Source organism: Pogona vitticeps, chromosome 4 (assembly GCF_051106095.1).
Source record: "Pogona vitticeps strain Pit_001003342236 chromosome 4, PviZW2.1, whole genome shotgun sequence".
Classification (NCBI taxonomy): domain Eukaryota; kingdom Metazoa; phylum Chordata; class Lepidosauria; order Squamata; family Agamidae; genus Pogona; species Pogona vitticeps.
The window spans coordinates 59,822,717-59,846,374 of NC_135786.1; the positions used below are offsets into that span (position 1 = coordinate 59,822,717).

General features: G+C 40.8%; 1 protein-coding gene across 20 annotated transcripts in view; it reads left to right on the plus strand.

The window, feature by feature from the left end:
* Window positions 1-23,658, plus strand: part of PTPRF (protein tyrosine phosphatase receptor type F) — a 653,187-nt gene that overhangs the window by 94,869 nt on the left and 534,660 nt on the right. For all 20 annotated transcript variants that reach the window (XM_078392786.1, XM_078392790.1, XM_078392795.1 and 17 more), the window contains exon 2: window positions 21,619-21,702. The gene's annotated coding sequence lies outside the window, so the exon portion shown is untranslated. The remainder of the gene's footprint in view (window positions 1-21,618; window positions 21,703-23,658) is intronic.

Below are 23,658 nucleotides of genomic sequence, written 5' to 3' on the forward strand. Positions count from 1 at the left end.
CAGCAGAAGTCAATTTCAATAATTAAAGACTTCTCCATAATCCTAAAGCTCCCAATGACTATTGAATGATGAAAAGGATTCCATAGATCCTTGGGACCTTTGAGGGGGGATTGGAAATGGTTTATTTCTGAAAAAATGCCAAAGTTGATGACATCATCAGTCTTATACAATGCAATTCATGGAACAGGATTTCAGACAATGTGTGGTTTAAACTTTGTTGTGGCTTATAAGCTTAGATAAATTGTTGTATGTTACCATGAAATTCCAACAGGAAGAAGAGTTTCATATGAATTCAGTTCTTAAAAAAACTTCTGGTTTATGAATATGAGATACTGTACTTCTGTGCCCACAATTCAAAAAGCCAGGACATTGTGCACTCATAAAGTGACACCATGCAGGGGAAAATCCCAGAAGCAGACTCCTTGTTTACAATCAGTTAACCACTTCTTAACCAAGCACAAAGCAATTGTTAGGGCTATTTTTCAACAAGTGTGAATGATAGTGAGCAGAAAAGGGTGTCTTCCTATAGACCATCTTGACTGCTGCCGTTAGTGTTGTCAACATTCAGGCTGTCCTTTGCTATGTAAAGCTTGGCATCCTTTTTCCTGTTAGGCACGATAGTGTGCAGTGATATTGGACAATTTCCTGGCCTTTTGAATTACAAGTACAGAAGCACAATATCCCACATTCATAGACAAGAAGATTTTTTGAGAATTGAATTTCCTGGCTTTTTTAAAAAAAAGTAAATGCTCTGTATATGAACTTGTCAAACATATATTTTATATGGTATATTGCTAGCCTAACTTGGTAGCAAATATGTACATGACTGTGTAATATGTTGAATGGCCCACTGCCTGGGATTATACAAGAGTGAGAAGGCAGGGTTTCCCCCCCTCCCAGTGTTTATGAACAGTAATGTGGCATATCCACCTCTTCTGTACTTGTGCAAAATGTTAGTGACTATGGTAGGGATGTAAGGAATCACTTCTCTACTGGCTGTGCTGGTGAAACTGCCCCAAACAGTTTTACCCAGTGAATTCTTAAATGTTCTGTGAATACCAGTGGCTTCCACAGATGTCCAGAATATCTCACCATCAGTATTCTACAAATGCTCAAATATGTGTGGTGTCAATGATGTAACAATCAAGACTTTACTAAATCATATACAGTGGGGTCTCAACTTACGAACTTAATCCGTATTGGAAGGCAGTTCTCAGGTCGAAAAGTTCTTAAGTCAAATCTGCATTTCCCATAGGAATGCATTGAAAACCATTTGATCCATATCTGCTCTTTTCGTCCATAGAAACTAATGGGAAGCTGCTATTCCGCCTTCTGCCACTAGAGGGGGATATTTTTTCTTTTTTTCCTTTTAACCTAAGATGACTTAGCTTTAAAAAAAAGGAAAAAAAGAGTTCGTAACTCGAATCTAAGTTCGTAAGTCGAGTCCATATATTCCTATGAGAGCGGTTCGTAAGTTGAAACGTTCGTATGTCGAGCCGTTCATAAGTCATATTCACTGTTTTTACCACGTACTCACTATTCTTGTACTGAGAGTGAAGAATACCAAATATTGCTTGCTTGCTTTATAAGGTTTATGTGTGTATTTTACGTGTGACTGTGAGTGAAAGGGAATCATCCCCCTGTCCTTCACTGTCTTGATATCTCTGGTAAACCACATCCTTTCACCTCTTTCCATAAGATGAGGAATCTTAATCTTTTAAATCTTTTCCCATGTGTAAGTCTCTCCAGGGCTTGTAATCGCTTTCGTCACCTGTCTCTGGACCCTTACTATTTCTGCCCTGTCTTTTTTAGAGCTAAGGTGACTCAAAATGAAACCTTAAAAAATAGAGATCATGCTATTTATAAACAGTCTTGCTGCTGTTTATGCAGCATTCTGCATGAACAGATGTCTGGAATGCCATCCTGCCCTTGCTTCTGGGTGGGTCAGTGGCAGGAAATAAAAAGAATTGAGCTTATTTCTGAAACAAAGGACGGAGGCAAATCTAATGGGAAGGCTGTAACTGGCTGCCGGGGCAAGGGGACAAAAAGTAAAATAAATGTTGCAAAGCTCCTTAGTTGGCACTGTGTCAGTAGTTCTGAGAAAACTGTGAGGGGCTTTTGTCAATATTCTCTAAACTGTTGTGGAGCTAGTTTTTGGGGTGGGTTAGTAAACAGTCTAATGTTGAGAATAACATGTCAACTTTGGTGAAGGAAACTGTAAAATTTCTCACATTGTAATCTGAATTGCCTGTCCTTGAAATCTTTTGTTGTATCTGGCCTTCTGCAATAGGCATATATGGTTTGCTTGATTGATGAGATTGTAATTTGAACAGCAGTGGGGTGGATACTGTTTTATAGATAGTCCCAGTAGCTTTGGGCCAGGAACAACGGTTTGCAGTTGTTCTCTCCATGATCTAAAATTTGTAGTGCTACAATTGAAGTGTATAGTTATTGCTTTGGCTCCTAACATGAGCTGAAGTTTATATATAAACTATTTAGTGTTTCCTAGTCATTCAAGAATGCAACAAGTCTATAAAATATACAACATTTGATAAAATACTACTTCCTATAGAAGAAAAAAGGGGGCGTGGTGGCGCTGTGGGCTAAACCGCAGAAGCTTGTGCTGCAGGGTCAGAGGAACAGCAGTCGTAAGATTGAATCCACGCGATTGAGTGAGCTCCCGTCGCTTTGTCCCAGCTCCTCACCAACCTAGCAGTTCGAAAGCATGTAAATGCGAGTAGATAAATAGATACCACCTCGGTGGGAAGGTAAAACGGCGCTCCCTAGTCATGCTGGCCATGTGACAACAGAAACTGTCTTCAGACAAGCGCTGGCTCTACGGCTTGAAAAACGGGATGAGCACCGCCCCCTAGAGTCAGACACGACTAGACTAAAAATGTCAAGGGGAAACTTTACCTTTACTTTTATAGAAGAAAAACAAAATCAAAAATTGTATACATTTTTACTGCAATGGGATACACAAGATGAAGAAGTTGATACAATGTTAAAATGGTGTAAAAAGTTTGGTTATAATATAGACTTAGAAAAATGGCAACAATTTTGTACAAAAATTAAGTTATCATTAGCAATTTCCTACGAAGAAAATGTATATAAAATGTTTTATAGATGACATTTGTCACAAGCTAGACTTGCAAAAATGCTCCCAAATATGTCAAACAAGTGTTGGAAATGTAAAAATTATGAAGGACGTTATTACCATGTATGGTGGATTTGTGATAGATACTGTAGATATACAAAGCTATTATTTAATACTACATGTTTTGACAGCAGCTTGGCTATTACGGGCACAAGTTTGGAAAGATGAAAATCCACCAAATGATGATATGATCATAAAAAATATATTAGAAAGTGCAGAAATGGATAGATTAACTAAGAGGCTAAAGGGACAAGAAGAATCATCTTTTTATTTAATCTGGATTTTTAAAAATAATTGGTGGAAAGTAAAAATCCTGCAGTAAAGGAACAGAAAATGAATAAAAATGGGATGTCATGAATAGGATCACATCGGAAGAATTGTTCAAATATACAAGATTGCTTCTATGTTGAGCTTTAAGCTTTTTTCTTTTTTGCATGTAGATTAACTTTGTTTATTGTTTGATGATTAGAGATTCTTACACTTTATTTTTACTGTTTAAATGCGCTTTGTGCTATATATCTATGTTTTTAAATCTTCTGTTAGAAAAAAAGAATTCAACAACTCTGAATCAAAACAAAAGTGAGTCTTTTTGGCACCTTAAAGAACCTTAGATTGACCTTAAGTACAGCACAGTCACAACATGTAGTAATGTTTCACATGCTTTCCTCAGTTTCAAAGAGAGGGAACCTTGGTTTCAGTTAAGGCTCAGTGAATAGAGTCCAGTTTGCTGAGAAACTGCAGTCCAGGATAATTTTTTGTGTGCAGGACCCGTATTGAGAGAGAGAGAGAGAGAGAGAGAGAGACACGAGTCACAGACTGCTTTGGCGTTCAGCCAGCCAAATTGGCACCTTTAGAGTCCCATTTCCATGGCAAAGGAGGGACAGTCAAAAATCATTAAAAGCTTTGATTAAGGGATACTCAGACTGCGGGTAAACATTGCAGGATTTTTTTCCTGAGCTATTTTTTAGCTATAATTTTGTAACCTCATGATGTATTTGTGGGGCAAAGGGGAGGAGGAAATGCAATGTGCTTAAAAATACAGGTAAATATTATGTTTATTTCTATTACCTCTTTTTTTTTAAAGTCCCAAGCCCACCTGGCACCAAAGTTATTTAGCAGAAGACTCCTCTACAGGCCCTTGCCATTCCCACTCTCACCCCCATGATTCTTTATCAATAGTGTAGAAAGGGCTGTACAAACCTGAAGAGATGTAGAAGTAGTGGATTAAATATTTCATATGATGGCAGAATTCCCCCCCCCCCAGCCTTCATGGCAGTCTGAAGTAAAAAGATTGAACTGGTCATGCAGATATCCAGACCACCTAAATGTCAAGGATTTAGGAAGGAGAAAAAGTGTGATGGATGTCAAGGTTAGAAGCTTGAGGGGAGCAAAGTTGGAGAGGCTCTGGGAGAGGGAGGAAAAGAAGTGATAGATACCTGTTTTCTTCTCAAACCATGTATCTCTGTTCTTCTTCTGCCTTTGTCTCTCTTTGTGGTTTTTGCCTTAGCCCTGTCTTTAATGCTATTTCTTCCTCTCTGTGTGATAGCATACACACATGAAGCTTTCCTTTTTGTTAGTTTCCCCCATCCATTTGAGTTAAAAAGCTTGTACTTCTGCATATTTCAGCAACTCCTTAGCATGTAAAGACTTCCTCCCTCTTTTCTGGACGTGATGGCAATTTGCTAGCCTAAACATCAGCATTCTTCCTGTGCAGACCGAAAGCAGAATATATGAAGCCTTGCCAGTAAGTTGTACCTCAAAAGTTCTGCTGATGGCAGAATAAAATTGCAAACTTATCTATTCACAATAAATGAAATACTCCTCCACTGAAAGGAACTCATTTTAAATCAATGAAACCTTCTAATAAAAATGATAAAAACTTTAATCCTTTAATTTGCAACGCTCACCAGTCACTATACCCTAGCATACTCTAAATGTTATTACATGCATATGAACTGATGAATAGTCTGCATTCATCTTCGAACATATTTAAACTCTGTATTTATGAGTTAGTGCATTTTATACACACAACTTTTATATATTCTATACAGCTAATTGCAGTGATTGCAGTTTCTAGTAGGCTCTGTTTCCTTTTAATTCATGTTTTTGAGATTAAAGACTACTTTAGTGTGTCTTTGTTCTTTCTGTTGTAGCAGGCAGTAACAGTAAAAAGCACTTTGACAGTAATGATAGCAAGTTGAATTTTTGGAGGCTACAAGATACTTGATCAAATTGTGATTTTGTTTACCAATGTCATTTACTCTGCCCTACAGTAAATTACATTTGTTGCACTTCTGTTTCCCAGTTAAGCCTGCACCACATTTTGAAAGTATTTTTCTCAACTCAATTGCCCCTCTTTGTTCTAGTATTAATCTTTGTATGTGGCTATTGGATGAATCTTTGAGAAGAAAAAGGCATACTTTTTAAAATTACTCATAGGTGAGTGAGTTGGTTTTCGAAAATTCCAAAAGGCTAAAAATTAAAGGATATTATTAGTACATATTTAATATTTATATTCTCTTTTGTAGTCTGTGTGAATCGCAAATATGGCTTCCTTTTGTGCCTTTGTGAACATCTTTGGAAGCTTTTAGAGCCTAACTATAACGTTAATCCATTGTGCATGCTCCCCACCCTGTAGCTCATCCTCAGTTATATATATGTATGTTGTTTTCCTCATTTGCAGCCTTCCCACTGTTTATGGCCCCTGCGGGCCCATTTAAGATGTATGTTGCTTGCACAAACAAAATATCCTTCACTGATGGACACTCCAAATATATTTACTGTCTGGGAGAGGCACATCAAACAGAATTGCCAGATCTGCAGAAAGTTCACCAAAATAGCCATCAAGAATAGACAGTCCTGCTTAAAATTCTACCTCTGGGAGAAATGGTTACAAACAGTTGTAGGGACAGCTACTTCAGCTTTGACAGTTCCATTTGTAAAAACTCATCCAAGCAGGTATTGATGAAAGCAGTTCAGTCTGAAACAACCTTGACAAGAACCCTTAAGGGATTCATTGACTCAGACTTTAGAACCTAGTGAGGAGACTTCAATCTCTGCTGTTGAAGACAATCTTCAGTGCCAAATTAAACACCAGTACTTAAGCATCATTTACCATGAAAAAGAAAGAGGCATGCCAACTTAGAGGTTCAACCTAAAAGTACCAAGACTAAATAAAAGAAAGTTAGAGGCCATCAAACAATGGCCTCCAAGATGGTAACTTCTCCTTCCCCTTCTCAGTTCTTCTTCATGATGATCCAGGTGACTTAGTCTATTTTGAGTTCTGAATCTGAGGAGGAAAGGTAAAAAAGTGCCTCTTTACCTGCTTTCAGCTGACTCAAGAAATTCCAAGCATGCTCTCTCCACTCTGAGAGAATCCAAGGAGTTTGCAAATGGAAGAGTCACTCGCAATCCAAGAGTGAACTCATGCCTCATTCTCTGACTCTATTTTGAAAGAAAAGAGATTCTCTCATGGAAAGAGGCATTTGAAATCACACCACCTTCAAACTACAATGAAAGAAGCAATGCATCCTGCTCACTACTGTTTTCGTGCCATGTCACACTTCTTTCTGGGACCAGATTGGCATTTTCTGCCTCTCTTCTATGACTATCAGGTGATGCAGGTTGGCCCATTCCACGGCCTACTTATGTACTCGCCTGTGCTGGTCCCCTATGTTCAGCAGCCTCATAGACATAAAAATCAAGGTTATAGCACTAAGGCATCTTCTTAGCACTTAGGCTTCAAAATCACTTGAAACCCCAAGGCCATGTCAGTCAGAGCACCTTGCCAACTGCTCTCTTTCAGTCTCAACCTGAAAGTCACCTGAATGGAAGAGAAAACACACACCTTGTGGAATAAATTGTTCACAATCCCAGTCAGTTTCAAATTTCCCAGTTTTGTTTACCCACCATCGAAATGTGGCAGCTTCTTGCCATTCTAGATTCTCCACACAAATGATGGGGCAGAGAGTGTTCAGTCCCAAAACCTCTGGCACTGACCATTTGACATAAGAGAACCACTTCAAGCTATTTTTCGTCATCCCAGTGTCCAACATTGGAGCTGAATAGCCTCAAAATTTGAGAAAACATTCAATTTTGAGATCCCTAACACCTAAATCTAATCGGAGATTGCTCCCAAGACTGATCTTCAGTCTTAAATAAAAAGCCACCAGCAATGCCACATCCTTCAATGAAAAGATCCAGTGGTAATCATCATCAGCATGCTGTCGATTCCAAATTGGCTCTACCTCAAACTAAAGGCACAACATCAAGAAAAGAGATAGCTATTTCTGGGCTTCCCTCCTCAATTCCTCTACATCTGTTCAAGGCGAAACACAGCAAGGCAGGTCATCCTCATGCAGAGAAAGAACAACATACAGTCAATGACAGTACCCATTCTCAAGATTCCAATTCTAATAATGGTTTTATTTAAAGATGAGTTACCTTCTGTTGGTCACTATTCCGAAATCAGATATGGAGGACATGAACCCTCCCTCCACATTTGAAGACTTAGGTCCTACTAGGACCTCATTCTCAAGATGGCTAAGTTTCTTCAATTAGAAGCTCAGCAGCTTCCTCCACCAAGGTCAAATCCAGTCTACAACCAAATCAATAAAAAAAAATAAAAATGCTGCTGCTCTGGTCCATATTGGTCCATCATGAAGGAATCATGGCAAAAGTCTTACCTCTTACTGCCAACCTCTAGGTGGGACAAGAAAATAAAACTTAAACTTGTTATGTTTTTATGTTGTAAGCCGCCTAGAGTGGTGGAAATGACTAGATAGGCGGGGTACAAACAAACAAACAAACAAACAAATAAATAAATAAATAAATAGAAGCAGCCTTTGTGCTAAGACACCTGCAGCCAAACTCCTTCATAGATGAGGCTTCCTAGATTAAATCCAAGGAATGCCATAACACAGCTGTAAGCAACAAAAAGGAGTGTAAGGAAGGAGGATTTACTCCACTGCCACACTGAGCATAAGAGTGAAACATTATCAAGCAGAATAAGCAGCCTTCTGGAGGACAAAAAGATCTTGGCCTTGACCCACCAGCAATAGGTCATGTTTCTAATGACCCGAGAAATGCACAGTGCTTGACACACCACTAATTGTGCTATGAAGAACATGTTAGTTGCAGTTGCTGTAAGGTGTTATACATGGTAAAGGTCTGCAGAAATCTTTGATAGAGAACTTAACATTTGATAGTGAGGACCTCTTTAATGTCAAAAGCAATGACATTATGAACAATCTATAAGAAAAGAAATACAGCTAAACATATGGGTTTTTACTCACAGTCTCATCAAAAATCTGACTGAGCTTACTGGAAATGCCCTTAGCTTGGCTCTTCCAGCTGATATTCCTCAGAGAGAAACAAACCTCCTCCTTTGACCTCATCTCAATCAAAGTAGTTCAGACAACCTGCAGAAAAATCCAAATATAGATTCATAAATCTTTCAAAATGACAATACAAGAAACCCAGGCAGGAGCTTTGACTCCCCTCATGCAGAAATCCACAATGCTCCACCTATTCATCTCCAAATATACTGTCACTAGCACTGTCTCTTAAAACCTGGTGCATGGTTACTAATGTCAACTGGCTATGCCATAGAGTTTACCTCCCTCCCTCCTTCCAATGGGCTGTTTTGGAGCCACAATACTATCTCAAGTTCTAAAAGAAGAGATAACCATGCTCCTCCAGAAGGATGCTATATCACCCCTGAGTAATGGAAGGATGGCTTCTATTCCCATTATTTCACTATTCCCCACAAAGAATGGTAGCCTGAGACCTATTTTAGACCTAAGGGAGATAAACATGCATAGATACCAAGAAGTTCAAAATGGTGACACTAGAAGCAATGTTGCCACATTTCAAAAAGAAAGACTGGTTTGCTGTGACAGACCCCAAAGGCATTTATTTCCATTTTTTCATCTGTTTGGACCACCAGTGTTTCCTGCGTTTCACTCAGCAACAAGATCTTACATCTATCCCCTCTTCTAGTCCTACCCCCAACCAGGTGGTATCAGGTGACCATATCAGCAAACCCTCGAGCCACATGGTGTTGTTGATGAATGCCAGGTCAGTAGAAAATAAGACTGCCCTCATTCACAATGTAATTCTGGATAAGGGTGCTCACCTGGCATGCATTACTGAGTCCTGGGTGAGAGAGGAGGGTGGTGTTCCCCTCTCCCAGCTGCATCCGCCTGGGTACTCAGTCCAGCACCAGTGTTGCTCAGAGGGTTGGGGAGGGGACATTGCTAGAGTCTATAGAAGTTCTGTCTCCTTGACCAGGCTTTCTATCCCTTTGAGAGGAGGTCTTGAGGGCCTGTATTTTGTTTTGGGCTTACGAGACAGATTGGGGATTCTGTTGGTGTACCGCCCACCCTGCTGCACCTGAGCTGACGGAGGTAGTCTCGGACCTGGTGTTGAGGACTCCCAGGCTGTTCGTGCTGGGGGACCTCAAAATCCATGCTGAGGCTGCCTTGACTGGGGCGGCTCAGGACTTCATGGCTTTCATGACAACCATGAGGCTGTCTCAATGCATCATTGGCACAACACATGAGGTCATATCTTGGACCTGGTTTTCTCAACGGGACTGGAAGATGGTGGTTTGGATGTTGAGGGGCTGGTTGTGACCCCATTGTCATGGTCAGACCACTTCCTGGTCAAGTTTAGTCTTTTAGCTTTTTCTCCCCCCTACCAAGGTGGGGGATCTGTTAAGATGATCCGCCCTCGGAGACTAATGGATCCAGATGATTTCCTGAAGGCTCTGGGGGGTTATCCATCTTATATGGTCTGCGCTCCTGTTGAAGATCAGGTCACCCTGTGGAATAGGGAGATGACCTGAGCAGTTGACACGATTGCGCCTAAGCGCCCTCTCCCCGCACGCAGAACCCAGACGGCTCCTTGGTATACTTCTGAACTGCGGGCGATGAAGCAAGAGGGGAGATGGCTGGAGCACAGGTGGAGGAAATCCCACTGGGAGTCCGATCAAACACGACTTAGAGCCCATTATTGGGCCTATTTCGTGGCAATATGGCTAGCGAAATGGCAATGTTTCTCCAGCTGTATTGCTTCCTCAGAATGTCATCCAGCAGAGCTGTTTTGGGTGGCCCAGGATCTTCTTCAACTGGGAAATCTGGTGGAGGTCCCGGACTGCTCATCAGCTCGCTGTGATGAGTTTGCCATCCAGTTTGAGGGGGAAATCGCTGAGATTCGCAATGGGTTGGACTCCACCAATACTGCAGAATCAGAGGATGTGTCCAGTGTGCCATGCTTAGTTGTATGAGTTTCAGTTGTTGAGACCTGAGGATGTGGACAGGGTGCTTGGATGTGTCCGTTCTACCACCACTCTGCTCGACCCTTGTCTATCTTGGTTAATTGGAAGATCTGCCAGGTGGGTTCGCACCTGGGTTCAGGAGGCCGTGAATGCCTCTTTGAGAGAGGGAGTGGTCCCTACCACCTTGAAAGAGGTGGTAATTCAGCCACTCCTTAAAAAGCCTAACCTGGTGGTTAACTACCAAACAGTGGTGAACCTCCCTTATTTGGGCAAAGTGTTGGAGCGGGTTGTGGCTGGGCAACTCCAAGCACTGCTGGATGAAACGGATTTTCTGGACCCATTTCAATCAGGTTTCAGGTCGGGTTTTGGTATGGAGACTGCCTTGGTCGCCCTGTACGATGATCTTTGCTGGGAGAGAGACAGGGGGAGTGTGACCCTGTTGATATTCCTGGACCTCTCAGCGGCTTTTGACACCATCAACCATGGTGTCCTTTTGGATAGGCTGGCTGGGTTGGGAGTTGGGGGCACCGCTTTACGGTGGTTCTGCTCCTTCCTGGCTGACCGTTTACAGAGGGTGATGCTGGGGGACAGTTGCTCTGTCCCATGGCGTTTATGTCATGGGGTTCCTCAGGGCTCGATACTGTTCCCCCATGGTGTTTTACATCTACATCAGTGGTCGGGGAACATGGGTAAAATACCCATTTGATGTAAAAATGAAAATCCTGCGGGTAATGAGGATGGTCGCGGCAGCACGACCATCCTCATTACCCCCAGGCATTTTATTTCCCACAATGTGTATGTGCAGTGGAACGTCAGGTCCTTGTATATGCGTGCTTGCCTTGCTGATAGACGCGGGTCCTGGAAGCACTGGAGGAAGCTGGGGAGCCAGTCCACGTGCTGTACCGCTGCTGCGGGCGATCTCTGCCAAAACAAGAGGTGAAGAGAGTGGGCGAGCGCGCAACTTGGCAAGGAGGGGAGGTACCGGAGCCGGGCTTCCTCGCTCTCCACATCGCACTACCACCACCACTCCCTTTTCTCTTCAGAGCAGGCCCAAACGAGGGACAAACACCCATAGGGGAAGGTTTTGGCTAGAGGCAACTCCTCATAGCTGTCCCTCATTGCGCCACGTCAAGCAACAGCAGCTGAAGGGCGAGCCAGCCGTTGGCACCCAAAGTCCTTCCCCCAGCTCCTCCCACGCTCGTCGTTGCAGGCCATGTCTCAGTCAAGCGGCACTTCCCCTTCGCCATCACCTTAAAGTGCGTGGGCTGGTGGGGAGGTGGGGTTGGGGACGGTGAGGGTGCACGCCCATGCGGCTTTACATGCCCAGCCTAGCCAAATCCCCAAGTGGCAGCCCCAAGATGAATTTGGAAAGGGGGAAGCAGCAGCAGGTTTAGGGGGCCAGCCCAGCTTTCCTGCCTCTTTCTCCTCCTTCGCCTTCGAAAACCTGGAGGTGAGGCAGCAAGCATCCCCCCCCCCTTCGGGGAAAAGCCGAAAAGCCGGAATGGCTGAGAAGATGTAAAAAGGTGGAGGAGGTGGATGGGGAAGGGAAGCCCTTGCTGTTTAGGCATGAACTCCTCAAAACACCTCAGGGTCTCCGAGGAAGGCAAGGCATGTCCCCTGCCACTCCGCTTTCCCAGCTCTTTTCTTTTTTGCCATCCCCAAGGCCCCTGAGGAAGTCATTCAGGAATCGGGGATGAGAGGGGAAAGGGGGCTTCAATGGGCTTCAGTCCCTGTTTCTTGCAAAAGAGAGAAAGCGAGCTAAAGTAGGCAAAATTCTCCCGCCATTTCCCTAGACAATCACTGTGTTCCCCATCTCTCTCTCTCCCTCCTCATCTCACATGGCCGCCCTCAACAACCCAGTGAAGCCACAATCAAGAACTCCTCGTGAATTAGCTTCAACCGCAGCATCAAGAGCGAGGGTGCCTGCCTCAGCTTTCCCTCTTTGGCACCCAGCTGGTTGAAGCTGTCAAAGTAACTTTGAAAAGATTCAATAAGATTTTGAATTCAAATAATGTATGATTTCCTTCCTTTCAAAGCAAGGGGGTGATGTCGGCATATATACATTTTTTGGGGGGTAAAAGGTAAAAAAGTTCCCTGACTCCTGATCTACATGAAACCACTGGGGAGAGGTCATCAGGAGGTTTGGGCTGAGGAGTCAGCAATATGCTGACGATACTCAGCTCTACCTCTCATTTTCCACCAATCCAGGTGAGGTGGATTCTGTGCTGAACTTGTGTCTGGACCTGATAATGGACTGGATGAGGGTTAATAAATTGAAACTCAATCCAGACAAGTTGGAAGTGCTGTTAGTGGGTGCTTCGCTGGACTGGCCGGAGGGCCATTTCCCTGCCCTGAATGGGGTTACACTCCCCCTAAGGGACAGGGTCCGCAGCTTGGGGGTGCTCCTGGGCCCCAGTCTAACACTGGAAGCCCAGGTGGACTCGGTGGCCAGAGGTGACTTTGTTCAGCTGCAGAAATTATACCAGCTATGACCTTACCTGGACGAGCGGAGTCTCATGACAGTTATGCACGCACTGGTAACATCTCGCATAGATTACTGCAATGCGCTCTACGTGGGGCTGCCTTTGAAGATGGTCCGGCAACTGCAACTGGTCCAGAATCGAGCTGCGCGGCTGGTGAGCCAATTCTATTTAAATTACATTGGCTACCAGTTGCTGCCTGGCCCCAATTCAAAGTGCTTGTTTTGACATATAAAGCCCTAAACGGCTTGGGCCCTGGATACCTGAAGGACCACTTCCTTCTATATGAGCCTACCTGGCAGTTAAGATCTAGCCAGGGGGCCCTTTTGAAAGAGCCGTCCCTTAAGGAGATAAGAGGGATGGCTTATAGACAGAGGGCCTTTATGGCAGCTGCCCCCAGACTATGGAATGCGCTCCGGACTGAAATTCGTCTGGTGCCAACGCTGATGACATTTCGGTGCCATGTTAAAACCTTCCTGTTCCAGAAGGCTTTTAATTGAAATAATATCAACCATGGGTCCTGATGGCAATTTTTAGAGTATATATTTTAATTGCATTTTAATTGTTTTGTCTTTTTGTTGTATTTTAATTGTGGTAAGCTGCTCAGAGACCTTTGGGTAGTGTGGACAGCATGTAAGAAAGAAAGAAAGATCTACTATTCAATGTATCCAAAGCACCCAGAATCTTCGCAAAGTGTATGACTTCTATCACAGCATACCTCAGAATTCATGGTATAACAGTATTCCCTTACATAGACAATTGGTTGATCGTGGCAGATTTAAGAAACAAAACAGAAAAAGATGTCTTCACACTATGTCTCTTTTCAGATCTTGTCCTTCATGTAAACCTCAAAAAGTCATATCTGACACCAGGTTTAAAGCTACTATATATTGGAACTGTATTAAACTCAAGGACTGCGAGAGCTTAATTGCCACAAGACAGGATAGATTATCTCTTAGAGTTGACAAAATTTCAAACTGAAAGTGTCCATCACTACTCGTATGGCTCAGAAAGAGCCTGATGGCACTGATGTCCGCAGTAATTCTGCATGCCCATTTGAAAATGAGGTACCTAACGTCTTTTAACATCTTGGAGGAGAGCAATCAAAAGAGTCTTGCTGTTACCAAAGACTTCATAAAACAGCTCTTGTGGTGGATGAATATTTTTCTTCTCTCTCTCTCGGGGACCCTTCAGACATCTCTAACCTCACATCCAGATAACAAAGGACATATGTCAGACAGGTTTGGAAGCATATTTTTCAGGCCAACAGATCTGTGGACTGGTCCAAGAGCAAAGACTGTTGCATATAAACAAGTTTGAAATGCTAGCTGTGATAAAGGCCTTCCAGGCATTCAAATCAATTATCAGAAAATAGAAAACATGACTACTAGAACATACTGTAAACAAAGCAGAACACATTCAATGCCCCTTCTGTACCTAGCAGTCCAATTCTGGGAATGGTGCATACAAAGACACATCTACCCAATATTCATACATGTAGCAGAGGAGCAAAACGAAGAGGCTGACCTGAACAGATGGAAAACTCAGACTCATGAATGAGAGCTGCCCCCAAGTTTGTTCAGCGACTACGTGGACTAAAGTTCTCTTTAGGCTCAAGAAGGTTCTGGAGATGTTTGCTCAGATACAAAAGGAACCAATATGTGTGAATTCACAGATGACCACTCAAAGAATTGTAGTTACAGGGAAGCAGCCTATCCTTTGCTGCTTGATGCATGAAACTAGTTTTCCTTTGCTAGTAGCCATTTGTCTTCTTGTTTTCTCCTTTGCAGGAGGGGGGGCACACTATTTAAGGAATGAATTTTTTGCAATCTATTAAAATATGCTGTTATGACAAGAATTGAAAGCCATATTTGGTGTGCCAATATTTTAACGTAAAGCATTCGGCATCTGTCAGCATAATATCCTGCCTTTATCACCTCATTGAATTTGCTAGAGGAATGCTGATAGTAATTTGCACAGCATCATTTAATCTCCTTTGTCAAATTATGAAGTTGTTATTGATTTCCAGCTGCTGGTTAGCTTCACAGAATTCTTTGCATCTTAAAATTTTTTCCTTGGGATTTTCATGCTATGTTACTTATTGCCAGATCTGTCAATTAGAAATAGATGCCTTGAACAGTAGGAAGCAAATACATTCTCCCTAGAACTCACTGTCTGCACTCTTATTTCAAACAGAACGCTGTTTAGCCTAGGGTGTAATTAAATAGTGGCTATAGCTGATAATAACCAGTAAATTAAAGCATTCCAAACTCTCATGTTGTTTATAGCTTAGGGTAAAATGGCTACAGTGGGGAAATTGCTTGTTTCAGGGAGAGAATCATGTTTCTTGAATTTAGTCTTTAAATTTAGGACTAGATATTGTTTTCATATGATTGTAGAGTCACTAGCGTAATGATTTGTGGTCATTTAGTGCTCTTTGCCTTGTTGTCCATAGAATTATTTTATATTCCGGTAAGACATCAGATAATGTAACAGTGGAAAGATGAAGGCAACATGATTTATATGTTTAACTAAAATACAGTGTTAACTAATTACTTTCTGTCCTGTAGTTGCATCCCTGAAAGTTTGCATTTTCTAATATTAACTAAGATGATATCTAGACTAAATTTTTATCAAATCCATAAGCAATAAATATAAGAAATATAATTTAGAAAGAAAGAACTAGATTTAATTTGAGGTTAATGTAGATATCAACCTTGTGATCCCTCAGTTAGGATTACTTAATGGGGAACAAGCAACAGGAATTTAGGCACACATTTCTCCTCCTTCTTGCTTTAACCTGAGTTTCAAGGCTGAATTATAATAAAAGTTTATTTTATTTATTTATATATATATTTATTTTATATCCCGCCTATCTGGTCGGGCGAGGACCACTCTAGGCGGCTTAATACTCTTATTTAATTATTTTGACTTTTGTTTAAGCCAGATATAATAGTGAGGTTTATCTGGAGCTTCCTAATAGATGTGTATTGTTTTCCCTTGTGTGGAAAATGGATGTGGGGATTCCTCTTTGAGAGACTTATTGGTCGTATTCTTGGGCCGAATAACAGCAGAAGTGCACTTCTGCTACAATTCAAGAGGTTTCCATAAAGAAAATATATGGTATCCTGTTATTTTGTCTTCCCCATATTGACAAAGAACTTTCCCGTTGTGCTAGATGCAAGGAAAAGTATTGGATCTCTAATACTGGTGTGTTGAACTTGCATTGCCCCCATTCCTCTGATGTGATTATGAGGAGGGGACCAGAAGCATTTGTTTCTGTTTTCAGCTAATCATGGTTTGTTGTCATGTTTGACCTTGGAACTATCAGAACAAGCAGGAAAATAAATCATGGAGGGAATTTTATCTACACATGCTTTTGTTAAGTCTTTATACAGAAACTGTCGGGACTTGGGATCAGCTACTAAGTTATTAGTGGGACAAGAAATGTTCTGAATGCTTTACGATGGTTCGTATAATCACATGCTGTTTCTGACACATTTGGCTCTTGCATGATTACTGCATGCAAAAATATAATTGCATGCTTTCTAACAGCTTCTAGAACTTTTGTTATGTGCCATCAACCTGATTCCAAGTAAAGCCAGTCCTGAGAATTTGTGACCTTGAAAAACATAATATAATTATCAAATCTTACTAATGAAAGGTTGTGGATCACTTTATTGAGTCAATCTATCTTGTGTCAAGTCTTCCTCATTTCTTACTCCCTTTCACTTTTCTTAGCACAATTATCTTTTCCAGTGGGTCATATCTTTCTTGTTATATCCAAAGGGTGATAGTTTAGTCATTGTCAATTCTTATTTTGGCTTTGGTCTCCAATAACACATCCTTACCCTCAAGGACCCTTTCTGGTTCCTTCATAACTGCCTTCCCTGTCTCAGACTGTGACTACACTAGTAAGCCAAATTTGAGCAATTTGATGTATTCACGAAGGCTTTCACGGTCGGGATCTAATGGTTGTTGTGAGTTTTTCGGACTCTTCGGACGTGTTCTGGGGGTTGTTCTTCCTAACGTTTCGCCAGTCTCTGTTGCCAGCATCTTCAGAGGACAGGAGTAGCACATTTGACTTTGCTACATCTTGATTTGCAGCTTGTTTTATTCTTCCATTAGTATTAGTTGATCACACAGAGACTGCAGATTGTTTTGGTGCCAATTTCCACACTGGCTGCTCAATCTGATGTGGTTTTAATCTGGGCTGCAGTGCACAGCCACTCCTTCCTTTGACCCCACTGTCTATCAATCCCTGGCTGTCCATTAAAGTTTTGCATGGTTCCAGGGAAAAAAGGAGAGTTTTTCAAAGCTCTCCATAGCAAACAAACATATATATATATATATACATACTGTGGAAACATGCTGTAATTTGACAGTGTTTCTATTTCATATCAATTTTTGCAGAGATGATCTAGTGCTAAACTGGCATATCAAGGTAGATATAAGATGTTCTAGCACTAAACATGGTAGTTTGTTTGTAACACACACACACACACACACACACACACACACACACACACACACACACACACACACACACACACACACACACACCCCATGGTAGAGATTTGTCATCCAGGTTTCTTTCTTTTTTTGGACATTTTGGGTTATTAAAATTTATTGGTTCTCTTTATTTATGTCCTCGTGAGTGGAGATGGGTTGTTGTGGTTTTAACTGCTGTTAGCCACCCAGAGTAGCACTTAGGCACTAAGTGGGCAGGATATAAATGTAATGAATGAATGAATAAAATTATATTAAAAAGGGCCAGACTGATTCAAACTGGCCTTTGCATTGTGTGATCTGTTTTTTTTAAAAAAAATCCATCCTGCAATATTTGACCAGGTAGTCTCAGCTTCAGTCATCTTCTGATTTCCAGAATCAGATGATTGAATCCAGGATTTGAAAATCTTTAAGAATTTTAGTTTCTTCATTGTCAATGTTCAAGTTATGTCATCGTTTTGAAGGGTGTTTTTTATGTTCAACGGTAATCCTGCTTTTGCCCTTTCTTCTTTAACCTGTCTGAGTAGTCATTTTAAGTTATTACTCTTTTCTGCCAGTAATGTGGTGTCATCAGAATATTTTACTTTTTTAAACTTTTCTTATTTTGAATTTAATAATCTTAATTTAATTACAATACATTTGAGGTGGAAAAGGGGGATTAAAAATAGGTAATACAACATAAACAATGCATCTTTTTGAAACCATTCACAAAAATGAAGTTACATTTGTATGGAAAAACAACATCGGATCAGCCAGAAGTCTGGTCCTTGGTGAGGAAAAAGTTTCAACCATCAAAATTCATTTCTTCAAAATTTCACATAGTGTACAGGTAACCCATGGGGTAAAGAGTCACTTTTTTGTAAATAAAATCAGTGGATGCCACATAGCAGTGAATGTATCACTTTTTACTCCCCTTTTGCAGTTCTCATTTTATATGTTAATTTCTCTGGTAGTGCAATGGACCAAAACCCTTTTGAGCCACTTAACACACATTGAGGCCTTCTAATGTTTTCCAGTATATAGCAATTTCAAGGCGTGCAGGAGAAATCAAATTTTTATGGAGTAGTTTTTTGTTATCGCCAGTGAAAATGGAAAGCAGTAACAATTCATTACAGTTTTCGATTGATTCACCTGTCGTAAGTGTGAGCATGTTATGGACTTTTTTCCCCCAGAAACAAGATAGTGCTGGACAAGGAAGTTGCATGTGTGACAGGGTTTCTACCATGCCACATCTTCTCCAGCACAGAGAAGAGAGATGCTTATTACATCTTTCGAGGATAGTGGTGGACAGATGCCGGAAATAGGATAATTTGAGAACTCATTCCTCCAGTTGTGCAGAAAGACATTTAAATAGTGAAGAAGTCAAAATTTGGTTCATTAGGTGTTGGGGATGGATAATGTTAGGTCTGCCTCCCAAGTTAATTTAGACTGAGTGATCTTATGTTTCCTCTATCAGTTGGTTATATTGGAGACCTGACCTTTAGTAACATTAATAGGTGTGGCTCTTAAGTTAAATGTAATGATGAATCTAATGTGATAGTCCTATAGTTACTGCATTCTTTGACATCTTTGTGGTTAGAACATGCGTCGTGCATTTTTAGTCTGTTATCCATTGGCTTGTTTACCATAGTTGCTGGCATGTTCTTGTTAGGATTGTAATAAAGTCTTTGTAGCTTGAAGTTGCTCTGTTGGTATCATATCTATTCCTGGTGACTTATTTCTTCCAATTGCTTTTAGAATAGTTTTCTGTCCACTTTCTAAAATTGTAGGTTCTTCATCAGAGTATCCTTCTTCAAAAGAATCTGCCATTTTTTCACCACCAAGTGATTCTCAAATGTCTGTTAAAAGTGCATGATCACTTTCAGATTTCAGTTGAAAGCATCCTTCCCTCTAATTTTCCAGAGCACTGCGCAGGGCCCCCGCCCCATGCACACAGGCTTCTGGCCATGACCAGAAGCAAATGAGTGGCAACACTGCCTTGGCTGCAGTTCCCTGATGTAGCGCTGCAGAGGCAACATTGGTGGAAGCTAAAGTTATTCTAGGAAAAAAATTGTAGGGAGGACCTTTCTCAAATGTTTCCATCACACTATCAGAAATGTATGCTTGAATTAGATGAGCCCCTGGAAACGCAGGCCCTTTGTACCTGCAGTGTGTATAACTGAAATTAATGAAAACAATATATTCTGACGAGATCATCAGGAATTCTTGGTATTAATCTGGGTCTGATCTTTCACAGTGACACTAAATATAAGAAATTGAGAGTTTGATTTGGAACCCTGTTGTACAGATTACAAAATTAGAAATCTAGATAATTAGTGTCCTTGTTGGAATTAATGTACTCATCAAGCTGTGATCGAAATGATGTAACACATGAGTAATGTTACCAAATAATTGGTTTTGGGATTGTGTTTTTAGGACTTCAGTGTTTGTACAAGCATGCCATTTTCAGGTTATGTAAAAGATCTGTTAATGTGGTTCATGGGTACATACATTAATGCTTCACAGACTCTGAATATTTTGAATATAGCTAGAGGACAAGGCAGCATGATCAGTAAGAAACAGTTGAAGTCATTAGGCTTCAGGCTTCCTTCTGAAGTGTTTATTTAAATCATTACCTAATTATAAACCAGTTTGAGGATTTAATATGGAATTGCATTTGAGTCTTCTTTCAACCTATCATGGACATGGCTTTGCTTCTAGCCTTCATTCAAGCCTCTTCTTCTTTTTTTTAGCTTCTTGCATCTGGTATAGCAAAAGAACAGAATGACAGATAGAAAATAAAACAAAACAAAACAGAAGTTTCCTTGTAGCACTAATGGAGAGCAAAAGAACAGCCCTCCTTCTTCTGTTTCTAATTTCAAATAAGGTGCGGTGGACACCTAAAACCAAAGTTCTGCAGCCCAAACTGAGTGGGGCAGGGGCTTCTGATGAGGGGTCTCTCTCTCTCTCTGTCTCTGTCTCTGTCTCTGTCTCTGTCTCTCTCTCTCTCTCTCTCACACACACACACACACACACAAAGGGGGGGAAGGAGGGAGGGAGGAATCTGCTGGAGGAGAGGAGAGCAAAGGAGAGATGTCTGTTTTCTTGTGCATGTGTTGGGCTACAAGGAAACATTTGTTTACATTATTTTTCTGTGTGGCATTCTGTTCTATCACTATACCAGATGCAAGAAATTAAAAAAACAACAACAGAGGCTTGAACGAAGGCTGAGAAGGGAAAGTGCTGGTGGTAAAAATAATGCCATAGCAGAGCAACTAGTGGCTGTAAGAAGCAGCCACCGAGACGGTGGGCAGAAGCAGGACAAAGCCACAAACACAGCTTTAAAACAGATTAAAAGTTCTCACAAGAAGACACACAAACTGACACAAAAACCATGTGACTATCACGTGACTGTTAACTGGATTCAAAAATCCCAATCCAGGACCTGATTTTTTTCCCTTTAGTCAGTCTGTTGTCACCAATATAGTTAGAGACCAAAGCTGGGCGTCCAGTCAGTATTTCAGGAAAGGGAATGGGTGAGCTGCTGCACCTTGAGAACAAAACAAAACTTTTGGTGTACCTTGTGGCGCAGTGGTTAAACTGCTGTACTGCAGCCAAAACTGTGCTCATGACCTGGGGTTCAATCCCAGGTAGCCCGCTCAAGGTTGACTCAGCCTTCTATCCTTCCGAGGTCGGTAAAATGAGCACCCAGCTCGCTGGGGGGGGGCAATGTGTAGCTTGCATAACTAACTTGTAAACCACCCAGAGAGTGCTTGAAGCGCTATGGGGCAGTCTATAAGCAGCACGCTTTGCTTTGCTTTTTGCTTTATGGAGTATAAGTACACCTGTATTTTAATATTTATGCTTGACAATTTGTGGGCTCCAGGTGCAAAACTTGCTGTCATAAATCTGTTTTCATTTCTGAAAGTGCTTCCTCATCGTCACAAATTAATTAGGGTGGTTTTCATTTTGTGCTTCACTGATTTCTCTCTTCACCTCTAATTGTAGCATTCTAGAGGTCTCTGGGAATGATGGTGGTGTAACCATAAAGAGTGCACTTCAATTAGAGTTTGTTTCAAGGACATGAACTAGTTGTGCAAAGGGAGCTGCAGCTAACTTTCTTACTGCTTTTTGAAGAATGGAAGGATATAAAAGTATTTTTAATGGAAACTCTTCAATGTATACTAAGGTGGATTACTTTTTGTATGCTATAGGGTACCACCTGAATGGGTCTGATTGATGTGGAAAAGAGCTACGACTTTCATTTGCAAAGGCGTTGTGAGGTTTCCTGCAGACTGGTAAGTACACACTGTGCATTATATGTAGGGTGCATCTATGCTACACATATCAGTTTGATTCCATGTTAATTGCCATAGCTTCCTCCTGTGAAATCCTAGTATTTGCAGTTTAGTGACAAATGTAGAATTCTGTCAGATAGCTCTAGTACTTACCCTTGAATTACTGCAGAAATAGGCATACCATTAAACTACAGAGCCCAGCATACCCCACAAGGTTATATCTTATTAGATCATTTGCAATATCAGTTCATAGAAGGAAAAAGGAAAAAGATAAACTTAAAAATTTCATGCAAAACAGATAATCTGGAAAATAACAGCAAGTATAAAATCACTGTAGTCTTCATTGGAATTTTCTCTCTCTTTTTAAAAAAAACATTCTACATGTGTGTATTAAATAAAAGTTTTAAACTGTTACATGAATTCTGAGCTGTTGAGATGAATTAGTCTGTGGTTCAACTTTTAAAAATCTCTCCTATTATCCATTTGCTCTGGTTTAATGCTAACTTGTGTGAGTTATGGTGTACCATTGCTACTTTTTGACATTTATCTCCCAGCATGATTTCCTTAGGTAGCGTTTAATTTGCAAGTTAGTTGTGGAAAGTTATTTTGAGTCCTTTTATTTCTTTAGCTAGCTTCATTCTAGTTTCTAATCCTCTATCACCTTGGAAGTTTGTAATTATATCTGTGCAGGGCTTAAAAAACATTGTGACATAGTTTGAGTTTCTTATTACTGACCTGAATGGTATTTTTACAGTGATAACACAATGACATTTTTTATGCTGAACCAACTAATTGAAATTATACATAAATCTAATACGAAAAGAGAGTTTGTAGTCATTTAGTACCTCAAGTTATTCTGAGCAGTGTTGGCAGATGAGATGCACAAGCCCTATTTCAAATACGAATATAAAGGTGTATTACCATTGCATTTGTTGAACATCTATTCCATAGTCCCCAGATCAGGAATGAAGGTAGCATATATATAAAAAAAGAGAATCTCAAAATGGAGGCCATGTGCATGAAACAAATACTTGTGCCAGTGAAAATTGTTGGGCTAAATGCTCCCTCTGTATCTGTGTTTTAAATATATACAGTAGTAAATATGTGTTATTCAACTGATTCAGATGACTTCGTCAGAATTTGGGACTAAGTAGCTGAAGATACTGGAAAATTAGGAGTTTATTCCAAAGAATCTTATAAGTATTTCAAGCCACAGGAATTCTTAATTTAGTATATAAATACCCTGTATTCAATTTTTTTAAAAAATTAAACTGTGGTCTTTGATACAGCACAAAATTGGCTCAGCAGAAATAAACTAATCCTTCTCAAATATTCAAAGTTTACTTTATGGAATTGGAACTAGGTAGTTGGCCAGAGGCTGAGAAGAAAAGTGTATGTCTACTTTTATAAGTATTACTCTTCCATGAACTGTCAATACACAGTATATGATACAATACTGTGGCCCTATGTTTCCCTCACATTCTAACCCTGTATTTCATGACCTTTTTCATGTCATGGTGAGAGTGTACTTCCACTGGCTGGCCAGGACAAAACCTCTGCTTTCCCTTTTACTGGTTTCAACAACCAACCCATCTGTTATTGTCAGCAGTCTTGGCCTAGTTACCATAATTTGCGATCACATTTTCTTGTAGCTGGTTCAGAAGATAGTGGCTTCCCCTTTAAACTGCTTATTAATTGAAATTATGTTGGAAATCATGCCCGTAGTACTGTTACCCTTGACTGGTGGGTAGATTGGCTCCTCAACCTTAAAAAAAAAATCTCCCTCAGAACAACAGTGTTTCATAATGGAGAATCATTCCCATGGGCATTCTGTCAAATTCTGTCAATTCTGTCATTCAGTACTGTATTTCAAAAAGGAATACTGCTGAGGAATTGAACTGGCAGCAAAGCTCCCCTCCCAATTAAAAATAATTAAAAACAAAAATATCCTCAGCC